Raw genomic sequence first — 18,207 nt, 5'->3', positions numbered from 1 at the left:
GGTGCCTTTTTTTTTTTTTTTTTTTACCAATTTCCCGATGCGAAAATGTAAAATCTGGGACTACAACAAAATATTTGTGGTAAAAATGTAATTTATTTTTTCCTTCACTGCCCAATGGTATAAAATTCTGTGATATACCTGTGGTGTCAGTATGATAACTGCACCCTAAGATGAATTCATTGAGAGGTGTAGTTTGTAAAATGGGGTCACTTATGGGGGATTCTGCTGTTTTGGCACCTCAGGGGCTCTGCCAATGTGACATGGCATACCCAAACCATTCCAGCAAAATTTGAACTCCAAAATGGCGCTTCTTCCCTTCTGAGTTTTGCACTGTGCCTCAAAGGTAGTTTTCGACCACACATTGTATATTGGTGAACTGAGGAGAAATTGCACAACAACTTTTGAGGTCCATTTTTTCATGTTACCCTTGTGATAGTAAAAAATTTGGGACTAAAAGATCATTTTTGTAGAAAAAAATAGACTTTACATTTTCACAGCTCTACGTTATAAACTTCTGTGAAGCACCTGGGGGTTCAAGGTGTTGACCACACATCTAAATATTCCTTGAGGGGTCTAGTTTCTAAAATGGTGTCACTTGTGGTATGTTTCCACTGTTTAGGCACCTCTTTTAGAACTTTTGTTTTAACCCCTTAATGAACGCCGATACGCATTAAAACTGCTGTCGTTAAGGGGCTTTATTCCCTCATTGCCTTTTTAAAACTGCAATTGGGAAGAAAAGGAATATTGCCACCCGGCGGTGGCAATTCGCGTGGGTGTCAGCTGTATGTGACAGCTGGCACCCTGCAGTATCGGCCCCGGACGGTTTTGCAACCGATCAGTGCCGAGTAAACCCTTAAATACAGCTGTCAATTGCGACAGCAGTATTTAAGTTGTTACAAGAGGGTCACAAGACCCCCTTTGTAACCATGAGACCCCCGCAATGAAAATTGCCGGTCACGATGGTTACCATGGTACCCTGAGGTCATGTGATGACCCCAGGGTACTGTGGCCTTTGAGATCCAGCTATAAGCTGACTACACTACACGAGTACTGCAGTGATGAGACCAGTGATAAAAATAAAAATTATACATGTCCCACAGTGAAAAAAGAAAAAAACGCACATGTCACAAAAAGCTGTTTCGCCATTCAAAACACAGCGTTTGTGATAAAACAAAAATAAACAAAAAAGTACACATAAAATTGGTATCGCCGCGTCTGGAACGGCCCGCTCTATAAAACTGGCACATTATTTATTCCGTTTGGCAAACACCATAAAAAAAAAGCCAAAAACGTTGCTTTTTCATCATACTGACTCACAAAAAAGTGAATTGAAAGCAATCAAAAAGTTATGTAAAAAAAATAGTAAAAGTGAACACGCCAAACTGCAAAAAAACAAGCCCTAAAATAGCTAATTCGGCAAAAAAATAAGTTACAGCTCTCAGAATATAGCGACAAAAAAACTAGTATTTTATAAAAAAAACTAACATTTTTACTGTGTGATGGCAGCAAAAGCTTTAAAAAAATATATACAGTATATATAAATCTGGTATCACTGTAATCGCACCCACCCGAAGAATAATCTGCCTTATCACTTTTACCACACGGAAAACGGCGAAAAAATAAAAATAAGAACTTTTCTTGTACTGCTGTCTATTTGTTCATTCTACCTTACAAAAATCGGAATAAGGCTCAACTCACATTTATCCTGCGCTCTCCACTGAGAGCTTACGTCTAGGTTTCTGTGTTAATTCCCCAATACCACGATTCAGACCAAACCCCAGACGGACCCACGTACTTATGAGGCTGATGGAGTCACTTTGGACTGGTCTCTGATCCAGGGTGTCCCATTATTTGGGATGTCTTTTTATCGCACAATTGTGGGCAACCACAGATCTTTGCACGCCTAAAAAGACGGAGACCACCGGAGCAGATGCCAAACAGAGCCCAAAGTGTCTCCATCTGCGTCGTTATGGTGGGTGGGTCTATTGTGGGTTTCGTCTGTATCGCATTTTTGTGGAATTTACACGGAAACCTCACGGTAAGTGCTCAGCGTTGAACCCAAGAATGTGATCCCAGCCTTATTCTGGAAGCGATCGAAAGATTTTATGCATCCCAAAATGTTACCAATAAAACCCCCTTAATTTATCCATACAAAACCAGACTCAGGGCCTTCATCTGTCACTCAAACTATATGGGGTTCCCACGTTACTTGTAGAACAAACTGAAAAGCGACATGGCTCCCTTCCCCCTCTAATTAAATCCAGTTGATTCTGCTCTCCCAAATCAAAATGCCCTCCTCCTTCTGAGCCCCACTGTGCCTAAACCCCAATAATCAGCCACATGTTTGGCATTGTTATAGTGGGAAGAGAGCACTTGACAGTTTACGGGCCGCGTATCGCCAGAAGCACAAGCTGGGCACAATGTATGGGGGCGCTACAATATATGGGGGCACTACACTGTATGGGGGCACATTGTGTGGGCACTAATCTGGCAGTTTTGCAATTCTCCAAAAAAAAAAGAAGCCTGGCATGGATGTTACAAAATAGTCACTGCAGCCGTAGATTAAGTCATTGAGAGGTGCAATTTCTACAATGGGGTTACTTTTGGGGTTTTTCTGTTGTTCTAACACCTTCAGAGCTCCGAAAATGTCGCCCGCAAACTATTCTACCTAAATCTGTGCTCCAAAAGCCAAATAGCTCCTTCCTTCTCAGCCCTGGCGTGTGGCCTAAAAGTAATTTCTGACGACATAGGGGGCATCACCGCGTTCGGAAGAAATTGTGCAATAAATTATGGGGTCCAGTTTCACCTATTAACCCTTGTGTACCTGAAAATTTGCAGCAAGTACAATTATTATATTTTTACCACTAAAATGTTATATTTCCATGTTTCAGTGTTATAAAATTCTGAGAGGCACCTATGAGTTTAAAATACTCACTACACCCCTAGATGAATTCCTTAGGCAGTGAAGCTTCAAATATGGGGTCACCTGTTTTCGCATGTCGGGTGCTTTCCAAATGCGACATGGCATTCACAATTTATTCCAGACAAATAGTTCTCTTTCCTTTCCTAGCCCTGCCATGTCCCCAGACAGAAATTTTTGACCACATATGCAGTATCATTGCGTTCGGGAGAAGTTGCGTAACAAATTATGGTGTCCATTTTCACCTATTATCCATTGTGAAAATTACAAATTTGAGGCTAAAACAATATTTTGGTGAAAAAAAAAATCAAAATTTTCCATATGATGACCTAATGTTATCAAATTCTGTGTAGTACCTGTGGGTTCAAAATGCTTACTACACCCCTGGATAAAATCCTTGAGGGGTCTAGTTTTCAAAATGGGATCACTTGTTGGGGGTTTCCACTGTTTAGGCACATCAGGGGCTCTCCAAACGCGACATGACACCCGCAGACCATTCCATCAAAGTCTGCATTCCAAAACGTCACTCCTTCCTTCTGAGCCCTGCTGGGCGCCCAAACAATATATTTCCTCTATATATGGGGTATCGGCGTACTCATATGAGATTGAACAACAAATTTTGTGCTCCGATTTCTCCTGTTACCCTTGTGAAAACAAAAAAATTGGGACTACAATTACATTTTTGTGGAAAAAATAGAATTTTTTATTTTCACTGCTCTACGCTCTAAACTTCTGTGAAGTACCTGGGGGTTAAATGTGATCCCCACATATCTAGATACAGTCCTTGAGGGGTGTAGTTTCCAAAATGGGGGCACTTGTGGGGGGTTTCCATAATTTAGGCACATCAAGGGCTTTCCAAACGCGACATGCTGTCCGCTCTTATTTCCAGACATTTTTGCTTTAAAAAAATCAAACAATGTTCCTTCCCTTCCGAGCCCTGCCGTGCGCCTAGACAGTGGTTTTCCCCCACATATGGGATATCTGCATGCTCAGAAGAAATTGCGCCACAAATTTTGTGGTCCATTTTCTATTGTTACCCTTGTGAAAATAAAAAAATGTGGGTCTGAAGTAAAATTTTTGTGAAAAAAGTTAAATGTTTATTTTTTCCTTTCATGTTGCTTCAGTTCCTGTGAAGCATGTGACATAATGCTCTGATTTAAGGGCATAAGAATTCAAAGTTTGAAAATTGCAAAATTTTCGCCAAATTTTCATTTTTTTTTTTACAAATAAATGCAGATCATATCGAATAAATTTTACCAATATCGTGAAGTACAATATGTCACTAAAAACAATCTCAGAATCAGTGGGATCCATTTAAGCGTTCCAGAGATATTACCTCATAAGGTGACACTGGTCAGAATTGTAAAATTTGGCTTGATCATTAAGGTTAAAATTGGCTCCGTCATTAAGGGGTTAAACAACGCTCATTAGTGCGATCATACAACATACAAGCCTCTGATTGCTCAGATGATGCACTGTACTACTGTAGTGCTGTGTATTATCACTGCTTGTCATGTAATACTAACGGCCCCGTACACATGAGATAAGTGTTGGCTGAACGGTCATTTGGCAGACAGGTATCTCTTCCATCTCCTCCATACACACAAATACTCCAATTTTCCTGAGGTCTGTATGAGAGAGTCACCTCCAGACTCCTCTAGTGGAGGATTATCTACAGTAAAAACAAACAGATTAGCCTATGAAATTCAGGATGCCAGATCCTTCTCTGCCCTGACATCATCTGTCGGGAGGCCCCCAAATACATTATATAGTCAACCAAACCCCCGAAATCAGTGCTTTCATGCAACTTTAGTCTAATGTGGATGTGGATGTTAAAAAGTAACTTATTGGACGCTGCCTCTGGCTCGGCCTAATTGACTTTTGCAGGCCCACACACCATTATTGGTCATTTAACCCTAGAACGCATGACCATAAAAATCTACTTTTTCACATACCTGGGGCCTTTTAGGCCCGTGTGCAAATAACATGGAATAACTCAAACAAAAATGACAAACAACTATATACCTGAGGAATACCTAGAGTTTCAAAATTCTAACTAAAGTAATCTTGCAGAAAATAGAAAACAATTAACAGGGCAGGCCTGCGAGGCCCCAGGTATGGGTTAAGTATCTTAGTAACTAGGCAGCCCCATACTATCGAGTACTTGGGGGAGGAGGGGCATTCACCTGAACTCTGTCAAACCTTAGATGCCATGTTTGCTTTCACCCCTCCTTGCACATAGCGTGCTGGAGGAAACTTAACGGTTTTAATTCACTGACGCCAATAGCCTCAGGGAAACATATCTCCCGTCCAGCACTTTACCAGTGACTTTGTCACATATCCCCCTCCCCTGCACAAAGCCGGGGGTTTTGACACCTTCTCTTGCTAAACAGGGAAATCTGGACAGGGCATCTGCGTTTCCATGTAGTTTCCTGGGCCTGTGCTCTACATGAAAATTAGAGTCTTGGAGTGCTAGGAACCACCTAGTTATCCGGGCATTGATCCCCTTTCTTTCCCTCATCCATCTCAGGGGTGCATGGCCTGTCACTAGCCTGAATTTTCGGCCTAACAGATAGTATCTTAGGGTCTCAATGGCCCATTTGATGGCCAGGCACACCTTGTCTACGATGGCATAGTTCTTTTCACAGGAGGAGAGTTTCCTACTCAGAAATAGGACTGGATGTTCGTCCCCTTCTATTTCCTGGGACAACACCGCTCCCAAACCGACCTCTGAGGCATCAGTCTGAACCACGAACTCCTTAGTGAAGTCAGGTGCTACTAAGACTGGCTGCTTACATAGGGCGAGCTTCAACTCCTGGAATACCATCTCCACTAGTGTTGAGCGAATTTGTTCGGCATTTTAGTTTCGGGTTCGTGTTCCGGCTTGTTCGCGCCAAAAAATCGGCTCCGCCCATGAACATCCCTGATTTGCCATGCTGTCACGCCGATAACATCTGCATGACAGCTTGACAAATCAGGGATGTTCATGGGCGGAGCCGATTTTTTGGCGCAAAGAAGCCGGAACACGAACCCGAAAATGGAATGCCGAACAAGTTTGCTCAACACTAATCTCCGCTTCAGGGGAACACTTGGCCATCGATGTTTTCGTGCCTTTAAGAAGATCAGTCAGGGGGACGGTTATCATTGGGAAATTTGGGATTAATCGCCGATAATACCCCACAATTCCCAGAAACAAATGAACTTGCTTCTTTGAACTCTGTTACGGGCAGTTATGGATAGCCTCCATCTTCTTTACTTGCAGCTTTATTTTACCCCTTCCGACAACGTAGCCCAAGTATTTTGCCTCTTTCTTCCCAATGGTGCACTTCTTTGGGTTTATCGTAAACCCTGCTTTCCTAAGTACATCCCGTACCGCCAGCACCGCCAGGTAAATGACTTCCTCAATCCTGGCTGAAGATTACGATGTCATCCAGGTAAGCTGCAGCGTACTTCTTATGAGAGACTAGGATCCGGTCCATGGCCCTCTGTAAGGTAGCTGGGGCTCCCTGCAGACCGAACGGCATCCTGGTGTACTGAAAGCACTCTTAATGAGTAGAGAAGGCCTTTTTCTCCTTGGCACTTGGGGAAAAGAGAATCTGCCAGCACCCTTTCGTTAGGTCCAGGGTGGTGATATTGAGAGGATAGGGACAGCCAGATATAAGCTCATCGACGCAGGGCATCGGATACGCGTTGAGCTTTGACACCTCATACAGCTTCCTGTAATCCTTACAGAACCACCATTTTTCATCTGACTTCGGCACCAGGACAATGGGGCTGGACTAACCGCTCTTTGACTCCTTGATGACGCCCAGGCTCAACATTCTCCTCACCTCTTAAGGAATGCGATACGACCTTTGATTCACCCTTTCATTAAGCTCTGTCAGGATTTCATGTTCGTCCACCTGCTTACAACCTGGCAGCTATGAAAACAGGTTCTGGTGCCGCTGAAGTAGCTCTCGGCACTATTGCTTCTGGGCCGGTGATAGTGTCTCTGCCACTGTGACATCCTCAACTCAGGCTTCAGCATGGGCCCCCAGGCACGTAGCTTCCACTGGCTCCCTGTCTCGCCAAGGTTTAAGCAGGTTAACGGGGATATACCTGATATGACTTCCTTCTTCCTGGTTGGTGGTCCTTGTAGTTGACGTCACTCAATTTTTCCACCACCTCATATGGCCCTTGCCACTTGCCAGGAATTTACTTTCCACCGTAGGGATCAACGCCAACACCCGGTCTCCAGGGCTAACTTGTCTCAGTCTCGCCGACCGATTATAGACCCTTGCCTGCGCCTCTAGGGCTTAAAGGAGGCTTTCTCTTACAATCGGCATCACCCTCACGATTTGGTCTTGCATCTGGGCCACATGCTCGATGATGCTCCAATGGGGTGTTTCCTCTGCTTTCCAGGTCTCTTTCGCAATGTCCAATAGTCCCAGAGGGTGTCGGCCATAAATCAACTCGAAGGGTGAGAACCCAGTAGAGGCCTGGGGAACTTCCCTAATGGAGAATAGCAGGTAGGGGAGTAGGCAATCCCAGGCTCATTCATCTTTCTCCACGACCTTTTTAAGCATGGACTTTAAGGTCTTGTTAAACCTCTCCACCAGGCCGTCCATCTGCGGATGGTGCATTGCATAATCTGTAGAGCCTTACACCACTCCCTCATCACCTTCAACATGAAAAGAGTTCCCTGGTCTTTCAGGATCTCATTTGGCAGGCGCGTCCGGGAGAAGATGTGTACCAGCTCTCGGGCTATGCTCCTGGCAGAAGAGTTTCCCAATGGTACCGTCTTTGGGTACGGTGTTGCATAGTCCAGCACAACCAATATGTATTGGTGACACCTGGCAGACTTAACTATTGGCCCTACAAGGTCCATGGCAATTCGGTCAAACGGGATCTCTATAATGGGTAACGGAACCAGGGGACTCCAGAAGTCAGACACGGGAGCAGTTAGCTGACAAGTAGGGTAAGACCGGCAGAAATTAACAATGTCTCGGTGACACCCAGGCCAGTAGAACCTCTGCAAGACCCGCTCTTGGGTTTTGCCTACTCCCAGATGCCCCCCTAAGACATGCGAATTGGACAAATCTAATGCCCTATATCTATAGGGACCCGGCACCAACAACTGCTCTATCACTTCCCCTCTTGGTTTAGTGACCCGACAGTACAAAGACCTTTCTACTGATCTTTTTACTCTGAGGCCTGAGACGGGGACAAGGGGTCATCTTCTACGTCTGGAGGAAAGAAGGTTTAAACATAAGACGGGGATTCTTTACTGTAAGAGCAGTGAGACTATGGAACTCTCTGCCGCATGATGTTGTAATTAGTGATTCACTGTTAAAATTTAAGAAGGGCATGGATGCCTTTCTTGAAAAGTATAACATTACAGGTTATAAATACTAGATTCCTTGATAGGGCATTGATCCAGGGAACTAGTCTGATTGTCGTATGGAGTCGGGAAGGAATTTTTTTCCCCAATGTGGAGTTTAGTGTTTGCCACATGGTTTTTTTGCCTTCCTCTGGATCAACATGTTAGGCTATGGGTTGAACTAGATGGACTTAGTCTTCCTTCAACCTTAAAAACTATGTTAGCACTATGATAAAGCAGCTCGTCATTTAAGGTGAAATACGGGAACCTGGTGTCAGCCCCCGGGTCTTGGGCAACCCCATTTATTACAGTCACATTGTCAAATGCACCTTTTAACGTAAGATCCTGCATTTGCGCTGTACCAAAATTCCCCCCAGAAACCCCCAGTTCAGGAATGTCATCCTCATGGGTCGCTGTCTCATCCTCGTTTCCAGCCAGGACACACAGGGGGAACTCATCTTACTCTGGCTGTAATGGTAATTCTTCGTGGACGAACCGGATCCTGTTTGAGCTAGTGGGCACCCCTGCCTTTCCCCACAAGTCCCAGAACAGCTAGAATCCCGCCTGATTATAACCGGGTGTAACAATCCCTCAACCACCCCAACCTCACAGTTTTTATCGTCACTTCGCCAACGGGTAAGTCCTTGGCATCTTCGTAGATACAGCGGACGCCCAAGTACTTCCCTGGGATCAACTAGTGGGGAAGTGTAGCCTTTACCAGGGTCACCAAACTTCCTGAGTCTAGGAGTCCCGACACACACCATTTATTGTTACGGCACACGACTGGGGCCCCTCACAGGGCTGATAGTCCACACTGCAGGTGGGGTAGGCATTGTATGAGCAGCATCTTCCTATGCTGCTGTCCATCTGCTCAGAGGACAACTGGCAGCTATGTGTCCAGGACCGCGACACCTTCAGCAGATCATGTCTTTCCCAGTGGCCTTTGGCAGCCCCTCAGCAACCCCTTGGGACCTTGGACTCCCACCACTCGTGGCTCTACCCCCCCCTCCTCTTTTGGGTCTCTGGCTCCCCCTGAGTACAGCACCACCCGACTTCATTAGGGTCCTCTCGACCACCTGGTATCTATCTACAAGGCTGACCAGGTCATCCGCATTCCGGGGGTCTATCTGGTCAACCCAGGTCTGCATGGGCCTAGGTAGGGGGTGCACAAATCTGTCCATGACAACCCGCTCGACCATCTGGGCTGGAGTGGAGGACTCCTGCCTGCAACCACTTCTGCACAAGATGGAGGAGATCGAACATTTGGGAGTGAGGGGGTTTATCACCCCTATAAGCCCAGTTGTAGACCCTTGTTTTGAGTTTAATATACTCCTGGGCATCCTGCAAGGCCAGGTCGTAATAAGCCTTTTGGGGCTCACCATTCAGATAGGGGGCCAACACCTCCGACCACTGCCCCGGCGGTAGCTTCTCCCGCTCTTCCACCCGCTCAAACACAGTAAAAAATGCCTCCACATCATCGCCCGGGCTGATTTTTTTTGCATGGCGCGCCTTACCACTTTCCAGATGCTCGAGTCATCACCTGGAGTTGGGGGAGGGGCTGTCGGCCTTCCACGAACCACCTCTGTGAGCAATTCCATCTGCTGCTGCTGTCAGAGCTGGTCCTGTTGGTGCTGCTTCTGCTGTTGGTGGATCTGCTGCAATAGTAGCTTGCTTGTCTCCTGCTGTGCTATCACAAGATGCTTGACCAGGTCCTCCATACTGTCGGTCTTCATTTCCTGGCTTATGGCCGCCTTTACCCAGGACATGTGGTTTGTCCTCATCCGTTACATTTGCCTCCTGGGGATCTTGCCCACACTTCTACCGCCACCTGTGGTAGATTACTCACTTGGCTGCACACGGAGGTAGACACAGATACTCCGTCTCTTTAAATCTTTGGTTGATTTATTATAATGCTGCATAAACCAAACTTTAGTCCATAAAAATAAACACAGCTGGCTGAGCTAAACAGGAAAACAAACAAAAATGGTAACACATAGAACATTGTCCTTGGAGTAACAGGGATTCCTCTGCTGAGAGTTCAGCAACTTTGCATGGTTCAAACACAAGCTTACTTCTCCAGACATTGAACTCTGAATGCCTCAGCTGGCCAAGTGTTTAAACCTCCCCCAGACCACACCCTGGGGAGGAGATATGGAGAACAACCTCCCGCCCGCTCTATTGTGGTTCTCATAAAAACATGCCCTTTGGAAATGGAGACTTAACCCCTCCTTGCACATAGCGTGCTGGAGGAAACTTAACGGTTTTAATTCACTGATGCCAATAACCTCAGGGAAACAGATCTACCCTCCCGCACTTTACACAGTGTTAAAAAGTAACTTTTTGCATGTTTTTTTTTTCTTTTTACAAGAATTGTTGGTGCCATTTTTTTTTTTAAACATTTTAATATATTCTTTTTTATGCATTTTTTTTTTTGTAATATAGGAAAGCCTAAGGCCAGAAATAAACCCCATAAAACACTGTACATGGAGACTTTGGTATCAAATAACTCCTGTCTTTGTGTTCTTACAAGCAAGATTTTTTTTAATGCCTCAAACTTCTGTGTGTGAATCAGACCTGAGATCTAACGTGATAGAAGATGACAATCTGGTGATGATGGGAAACATATAGACGGCTGGTGGAGATGTAGTCTGTGACGGACTCTGGCCAAATATGTTTCTAGAGCCGTAGTAGAAGATGAAGATGTCATCCTCATCATGAAGTACTTATTTCTCAAGTCACGTTTAATGAATATCTCCTGCTGTATTGTTAATGCTGATTCGGTAAATGAGACAAGAATTAGCAATAAGGAAGATGAGTCTATGAGAAACGTATTCAGCTGCAGACTCCAAGGAAGAAACTGCTTGTTGTCTGTGGCCTAAAATATATAGGTTTTATTACTAGATGTAAAGCAGAAAACTAGATGCTGTAAAAAAATAAATCTCCTCATATGTTTCCCCTTATTATCTCCAGTAATTGTATTATTACACAGGAGTTTTATGACTTTACATTGGCTCATCTTCTCATTCAGGTCTCTACAATATCGGATCCTCTCAGTGAATATCTTCTACATAAGAGAATTTTCCTGATTTACCCATTAAAGATGGATATGGACACAGACAAGATGGCGGAGAGGATATTACACCTCACCCTAGAGATCCTCTTCCGACTTACTGGAGAGGTGAGAGATTCTGATGACGTCACATTACATCATTCTTATCAATGGGAATAACAGATGGACAGAACTGGAGAGGTGAGGACTCTAGAAATGTCTGTAGTGAGATTTATTAATGTGTCTCTCCATAACCAGGATTACACAGTAGTGAAGAAGACCTCTAGTGGGCGCTGTCAGGACCCTGTGTCTGAGGGATGGGGAAGACCCCTGAGCCCAATCACAGGACCTCCATCTCACCCCCTGATACATGAGGACATCCATGACCAGAAGATCCTAGAACTCACCTACAAGATGATTGAGCTGCTGACTGGAGAGGTGACACTGCTGGGAATTCTGGGACATTTTATAGTAAAGCTATAAAGGGATTGGTTGGATGACAGTTTCATTGTATGTGTCAGGTTCCTATAAGGTGTCAGGACGTCACTGTCTATTTCTCCATGGAGGAGTGGAAGTATTTAGAAGGACACAAAGATCTGTACAAGAACATCATGATGGAGGTTCCCCAGCTCCTCACATCACCAGGTAATAGACAGGACTGAATACACAGCCTATAATTATCTGTATGTAAAGAATGAATTCAGTCCCTGTGTGTTTCCTCCAGATCTATCCAGTAAGAGGACAACACCAGAGAGATGTCCCCGTCCTCTTCTTCCACAGGACTGTAAACAAGAAGACCCCAATCTTCCTCAGGATCATCAGGTAGATGGAGAGAAGGTGTCATGAGATCTCCTCTATGATGTGTAGACGGCCGTGAAGGTCTTGTGTTCAGTCTTGTTTTATCCCCCAGTATTATATGTTTTATACTTGTGTAATGAGAACGGTGGAGATGGGAGGATTATATTTAATATATTTATATAAATATTTGTTTCAGGGTGAAGGTCTGACCCATATTATTACTACAAGGACATATATGAGGGGTGATGAGCGGTGTAAAGAGATGATTCCTACAGATAACCTCCCAGGTGAGTAGTAACCACTAAATGCAGAGAAGTCACAGATTCTTCTCAGTCACCGGCTGTGGCTGGTTTACCGATCATGTAGTCCATCATATCACAATCGTGTGATCACCATTTTGCATCTAGACTAAAACATTCTCCTCCACCAAAAACTTTTTAAATTACTTTGGGCATTGAAACCCCTTTTCTATAGAACTTGCAACTTGGAAGATCCACCTACCCTCTGGGATTAGTAGACGCTGAAGGCAGCGTACGTAGAAAGCGCTGAAAAGTTAGAAAATCACTTGAAGAAAAATGTTATGATGGGTCTGTAAGAGAAAATAGAGGGTGATGATGCTGTTGGCTTCCTAGAACCCTGATAACTTATTACACTGTGTGCAGAATTATTAGGCAAATGAGTATTTTGCTCACATGATACTTTTTATACATGTTGTCCTACTCCAAGCTGCATAGGCTTGAGAGCCAACTACCAATTAAGTAAATTTGGTGATGTGCATCTCTGTAATGAGGAGGGGTGTTTACTAATGACATCAACACCCTATATATAATGTGTGCTTAATAGTGTTGAGCGAGCACTAAAATGCTCGGGTGCTCGAAGCTCGGGCCGAGCTCGCCGTGATACTTGGGTGCTCGACCCGAGCAATGAGCCCAATGTTAGTCTATGGGAGACTCGAGCATTTTTGCGGTGGCACCCCCGGCAGTCTTTTAAAAGCCTAACAAGTGCCCAAAACGATAGTGACAGTGCTCAAATGACATGGGGACAGCATGGGGATAGCCCCAGGAAGCATTTCTGACCCCCAGGTCACTGCTGTCAACAACGTGGTCAGAGGTATTAAGCCACTTTTACAGGCTCACAATAAAACGTTCAAAAACGAAAGTGAAAACTTTTTTCCTGTGAAATATGTTAAGGAACATCCTTTCCAGGGTAAAGACTTGTGTATAAGTTAAAATAAATGACCAAAAACAAAAATACTCCTCCACACCTTCGGCTATGTTCACAAGTAGCATTTTTTATGCGTTTTTGCACTTTTGTATTGCTTTCAACTATGACAAATGCATTCACCGTGAAATGTCATTTTAACATTTTACAACCTTATCTGGCCATGTGCTGTGTGACACATGCATAAAGTGCTGAAAAGACATGGGAACAGCATGGGGAAGACCCCTGGAAGCATCTCTGACTCCCAGGTCACTGTCTAAAAGTGTGCCCATCATAAGTGATCCTTACCGCATCAGAAGATGCAGACTTGCAACTATCCCCATGCAAGTTCTAGTCCCAGCGCAGTGTTCAATTGTACCTCCCCCATTCCTTGCAATACAAGCTCAAGTGTGCAGCCTGCCACCCACCCACCCCCAGGCTGCAATACCATACTGCTTGCTTGCTTGCTTGAACTTGAAATTGGGCCTTTTAGGCATGTGGAGGCGGAATCTGGCCACCACGTCATGGCTGTGTTGGCGGCCTGGAATCCATACTCAGTCCCCAGCCGCCCGGCGGCCGGGTGTCCATACTCGGTCCCCAGCCGCCCGGCGGCCGGGTGTCCATACTCGGTCCCCAGCCGCCCGGCGGCCGGGTGTCCATACTCGGTCCCCAGCCGCCCGGCGGCCGGGTGTCCATACTCGGTCCCCAGCCGCCCCGTGGCCGGGTGTCCACACACGGTCCCCAGCCGCCTGGGGGCAGCCGGGTGTCCATAAACGGTCCCCAGCCGCCCCTATTTCTCCTTGGAACATCCCCCCACACACTTTTCTTAGCCCGGCCTGCTTTAGAGCATTGGACGAGCCCACCAGAGAACCAGACTCCTCCGGTGGGCCCTGACTTCTCCATCGGTGGAGTTGAGAGTGCCAAGGTGAGGAGCATGATGATGATGACAGAAGTTAGCATCTGCTATGTTTTCTTTTAATGCAAGTGTAAGTGTGCAGCCTGCCACCCACCCACCCCCAGACTGCAATTCCATACTGCTAGCTTGCACTTGAAATGGGGCCTTTTAGTTTGGAGGAGGCCGAAGCTGGCCACTACCTCATGGCTGCTTCGGCAGCGAGGTATCCATACTCAGTCTCCAGCTGCCCATATTTGTCCGGTGTGCCTTATAGATAAGATTAAGCGCGTATACCAAAACATTACCTGTGCCCTCCCCAGTGCATTTAGTGGGAAGGAGAGCCTATTCCGCTGTAGTGTGTGCATGCCAAACCCCTGTTCATGGTACATGCGAAGATGCCTCCCACCTTGCACCTGTCGTTGCAGACTTGCAACTATCCCCATTCAAGTCCTTGTCCCAGGGCAGTGTTCAATTGTACCTCTCCCATTCCTTGCAATGCAAGCATAAGTATGCAGCCTGCCACCCACCCACCCCCAGGCTGCAATACCATACTGCTTGCTTGCTTGCACTTTAAATTGGGCCTTTTAGGCATGTGGAGGCGGAATCTGGCCACCACGCCATGGCTGTGTCGGCGGCCTGGTATCCATACTCAGTCCCCAGCCGCCTGGTGGCCGGGTGTCCCCGCTTGCTCCCCAGCCTCCAGGGGGTGGCCGGGTGTCCATACTCGGTCCCCAGCCACCCCTATTTGTCCCGGTAACCTTTCCCACACTTTTCTTAGCCTGGCCTGCTTTAGGGCAGCATTGGCCGAGCCCACCGGACTATCAGACTCCTCCGGTGGGCCCTGGCTTCTCCATCAGGGGAGTTGAGATTGCCAAGGTGAGAAGCATGATGAGGATGATAGAAGTTAGCATCTGCTTTGTTTTGTTGTAATGCAAGCGCATGTATGTAGTAGCTGCTAGGCCTGAGGTGGTCAGCGTTTTGGCGCATATCCTACCTCCTCCGAGGATTGCTGGATGTTTTCCTGCTACTATCCCAGTTCTATGACTCCCGTTAAAACAAAGCTTCAGGTGATAAATGATGGATGAGGTAGTGGCAAAGGAGAAAGAGCAGGAGGAACAGGGACCATTCACATCAATATCAGGCCAGTCAACCAGATATGTCTTGTAGGATATGTTTCTGTAACAAAAGGAGCGGTTCGGCTACACAGTTATAGGGCATACAGTGAGTGCAATGCCTACCAAAAATTTCGAGCCACTCCAATGCCCCTTGGAAATGACATGGAGGTCAGAGGGCGTTAACTAAATCTTTTTTTCCATTTATAGCAACTGGGTCTCCCGTGCACTGTTGGCCTAAGCAGTGAATGGAAGGCTTTCCAAAAATTATGAGGAACTGCAATGCCCCTTACAAGAGCCATGTGTGGCTCCCCAGGGGTCTGGTCACCACAGTAATGGAGATATTACGTCGGAGAGCAAGTGGGAGGTTTCCTGGTCAGGATCCCTTAAACATGCAACATCCTCCTGCCCCAATCCTGGGAGGGGAGAATTCTGCCCTTATAAACTGGATCTGGGACGGGGTTGAGTGAGTCAGAGAACAGTCAAAGTCAGAGTGAGAGCAAGGGAAAGTAACAGCAAGGAGCTCTGTAGGAGCTAGGAGCTAAAGACCAGGGGCTGGAAGCTGAGCAGAGCTCGCCCTGGCAGAAGACAATAGGAACCGGACACAGGAGTCCGAAGCTGTGAGGACTTATATATCCAGCAGCAGAAACCAGCCGGCAGGGGATTTCAGGTCCTCTGGCCATAGAAGCCCGGAGGCTCAGTCACAAGCAAGGGACCAGCACCGCCGGCTAACAGAAGGCCCCAAGTCGCCAGCCATACGGGTGAGCACTACACGGTACACTCAGGGACGTGGGCTACTTCTACCCGCTTACAGCAAGGTAGCCAGGAAGAGTGCAGACAGACGGGGAGGCCTACAACTCCACCTGGCCAGGGGAACTCCTGCTTGCTCACAGACTGACCAGGCCTCTTATGCTAGCCAGTACTCCCGGGAGGGTCTACCTTATAATCATCAGTAAAGACCCTGAACTGCACTGCAAAGACTCTGAGTCATTTCTGCTGCACTCGTGCACCATCACCCCCATCATCCACACTCACTGCCCTGAGGCTATACTCCTCCCGAGGGGAGTTATCCCATTCTATGCTGAGCACACAACACCAGCCTCAGCGGTCTGCCTCGCAGCGGTGGTACTCCCTGACCGCAATCCACAGGTGGCCCAGTCGGACAATTAACCTCAAAACCTAAGAAAGACTGCCACTGGTTTGACCAGCCTGAGCCACGGGACCGGGTCACCGCCACGGAGACTACAGACCCCAGAGACCCGGCACCGGGTATCCCACACACGTGTACACATGGCCCAGGGGGCGCGTCACATGCAGTACAGCATATTACAAACATAAGTCCCATTATTGGGGAGTGGGTGTCCCATGGTATTTGCTTATGCTTTCCAAGCAAAAGTTGCCAAAAATTAGGACGGAGCAACTTGCAATGCCCCTTACAAGAGCCATGCAGTACAGCATATTACAAACATAAGTCCCATTATTGGGGAGTGGGTGTCCCATAGTATTTGCTTATGCTTTCCCAGCAAAAGCTGCCAAAAATTAGGACGGAGCAACTTGCAATGCCCCTTACAAGAGCCATGCAGTACAGCATATTACAAACATAAGTCCCATTATTGGGGAGTGGGTGTCCCATAGTATTTGCTTATGCCTTGCAAGCAAAAGCTGCCAAAAATAAGGACGGAGGAACTTGCAATGCTGGCACCCTGGTGGTATAGTGGTGGTGGAGGCTGAGGATAAGGAGAAGAAGATTAAACAGCCGAAACGAGGAAGCGTATACCCATGTGTGGGTGTGAAGCGGTGCATGTGAATACACCTCCCGAAATAACACAGTGGATTTGACTTTGTTACTCTGCTGTCATTTGGTGGTGATGAGAATTCTGGCCCAATCCAGCCCTTGTTCATTTTGATAAGGGTCAGCTTGTCAGCATTGTCAGTTGACAGGCGAGTGCGCTTATCAGTTATAATTCCCCCAGTGGCACTAAAAACACGCTCCGATAACACGCTAGCGGCAGGGCAGGCCAGGACCTCCAAGGCGTACAGAGCGAGTTCATTCCAAGTGTCCAGCTTGGATACCCAATAATTAAAAGGCACAGAGGAATCACGGAGGACGCTGGTACGATCGGCAAGGTACTCCCTCACCATCTTTTGAAACTTTCCACTCCTTGTGAGAGTACCCCGCGCCTCAGGGCCTGTAAGCTAGGCGGGTGTCAGAAAACTGTCCCAGAACGTTGACAGTGTTCCCCTGCCTCTGCTGGATTGGAGTTGCATCTCTCTCGCCTGTACGCCTTGGTTGGGCAACGAACTGTGACCTCTGCCGACTGGGTCCCGGCTTCCACTATGTTTACCCAGTGTGCCTTCAGAGAGATGTACCGTCCCTGGCCACAAGCACTTGTCCACGTGTCCGTTGTCAGGTGGACTCTCCCAGTAACTGCGTTGTTGAGGGCACGGCAGATGCTTTGGGACACGTGCTTGTGTAGTGCGGGGATGGCACACCGGGCAAAATAGTGTCGGCTGGGGACCGAGTACCGAGGGACGGCCACCGCCATAAGATTGCGGAAGGATTCCGTCTCCACCAGCCTAAAAGGCAGCATTTCCAATGCAAGCAGTCGTGAAATGTGCGAATTTAGGACTGTGGCCTGTGGGGCGTTAGCTGCGAATTTCCGCTTTCGTTCAAAGGTCTGGGATATGGACAATTGAACGCTGCGGTGGGACGTGGACGTTGATGCTGTTTCTTGAGAAACTGCCGTAACAAGTGAAGACTGAGAGGAGGGGGCATCTTTACATGCAGTATGGACAGGGGATTGCCTTGCGCACACAACAGGGGGTTCTATTGCACGCACAACAGTGGAAGAAGCAGTGGTGACACCCGCTGAC

The 18,207-nt window shown here is 46.9% G+C and overlaps 1 protein-coding gene and 1 pseudogene across 1 annotated transcript in view; both read left to right on the top strand.

The window, feature by feature from the left end:
• The window catches only part of LOC141270587 (gastrula zinc finger protein XlCGF66.1-like), a 445,723-nt gene that overhangs the window by 9,402 nt on the left and 418,114 nt on the right, over window positions 1-18,207 (top strand). The window lies entirely within an intron of this gene.
• The window catches only part of LOC141270781 (uncharacterized), a 66,635-nt pseudogene continuing 50,397 nt past the window's right edge, over window positions 1,970-18,207 (top strand).

Source organism: Phyllobates terribilis, unplaced genomic scaffold (assembly GCF_046119375.1).
Source record: "Phyllobates terribilis strain yellow unplaced genomic scaffold, ASM4611937v1 Scaffold_5__5_contigs__length_657084704, whole genome shotgun sequence".
Taxonomy (NCBI): Eukaryota; Metazoa; Chordata; class Amphibia; order Anura; family Dendrobatidae; genus Phyllobates; species Phyllobates terribilis.
The sequence above is the reverse complement of the archived record's forward strand: the minus strand, read 5'-3'. Positions and strand labels throughout refer to the sequence as shown.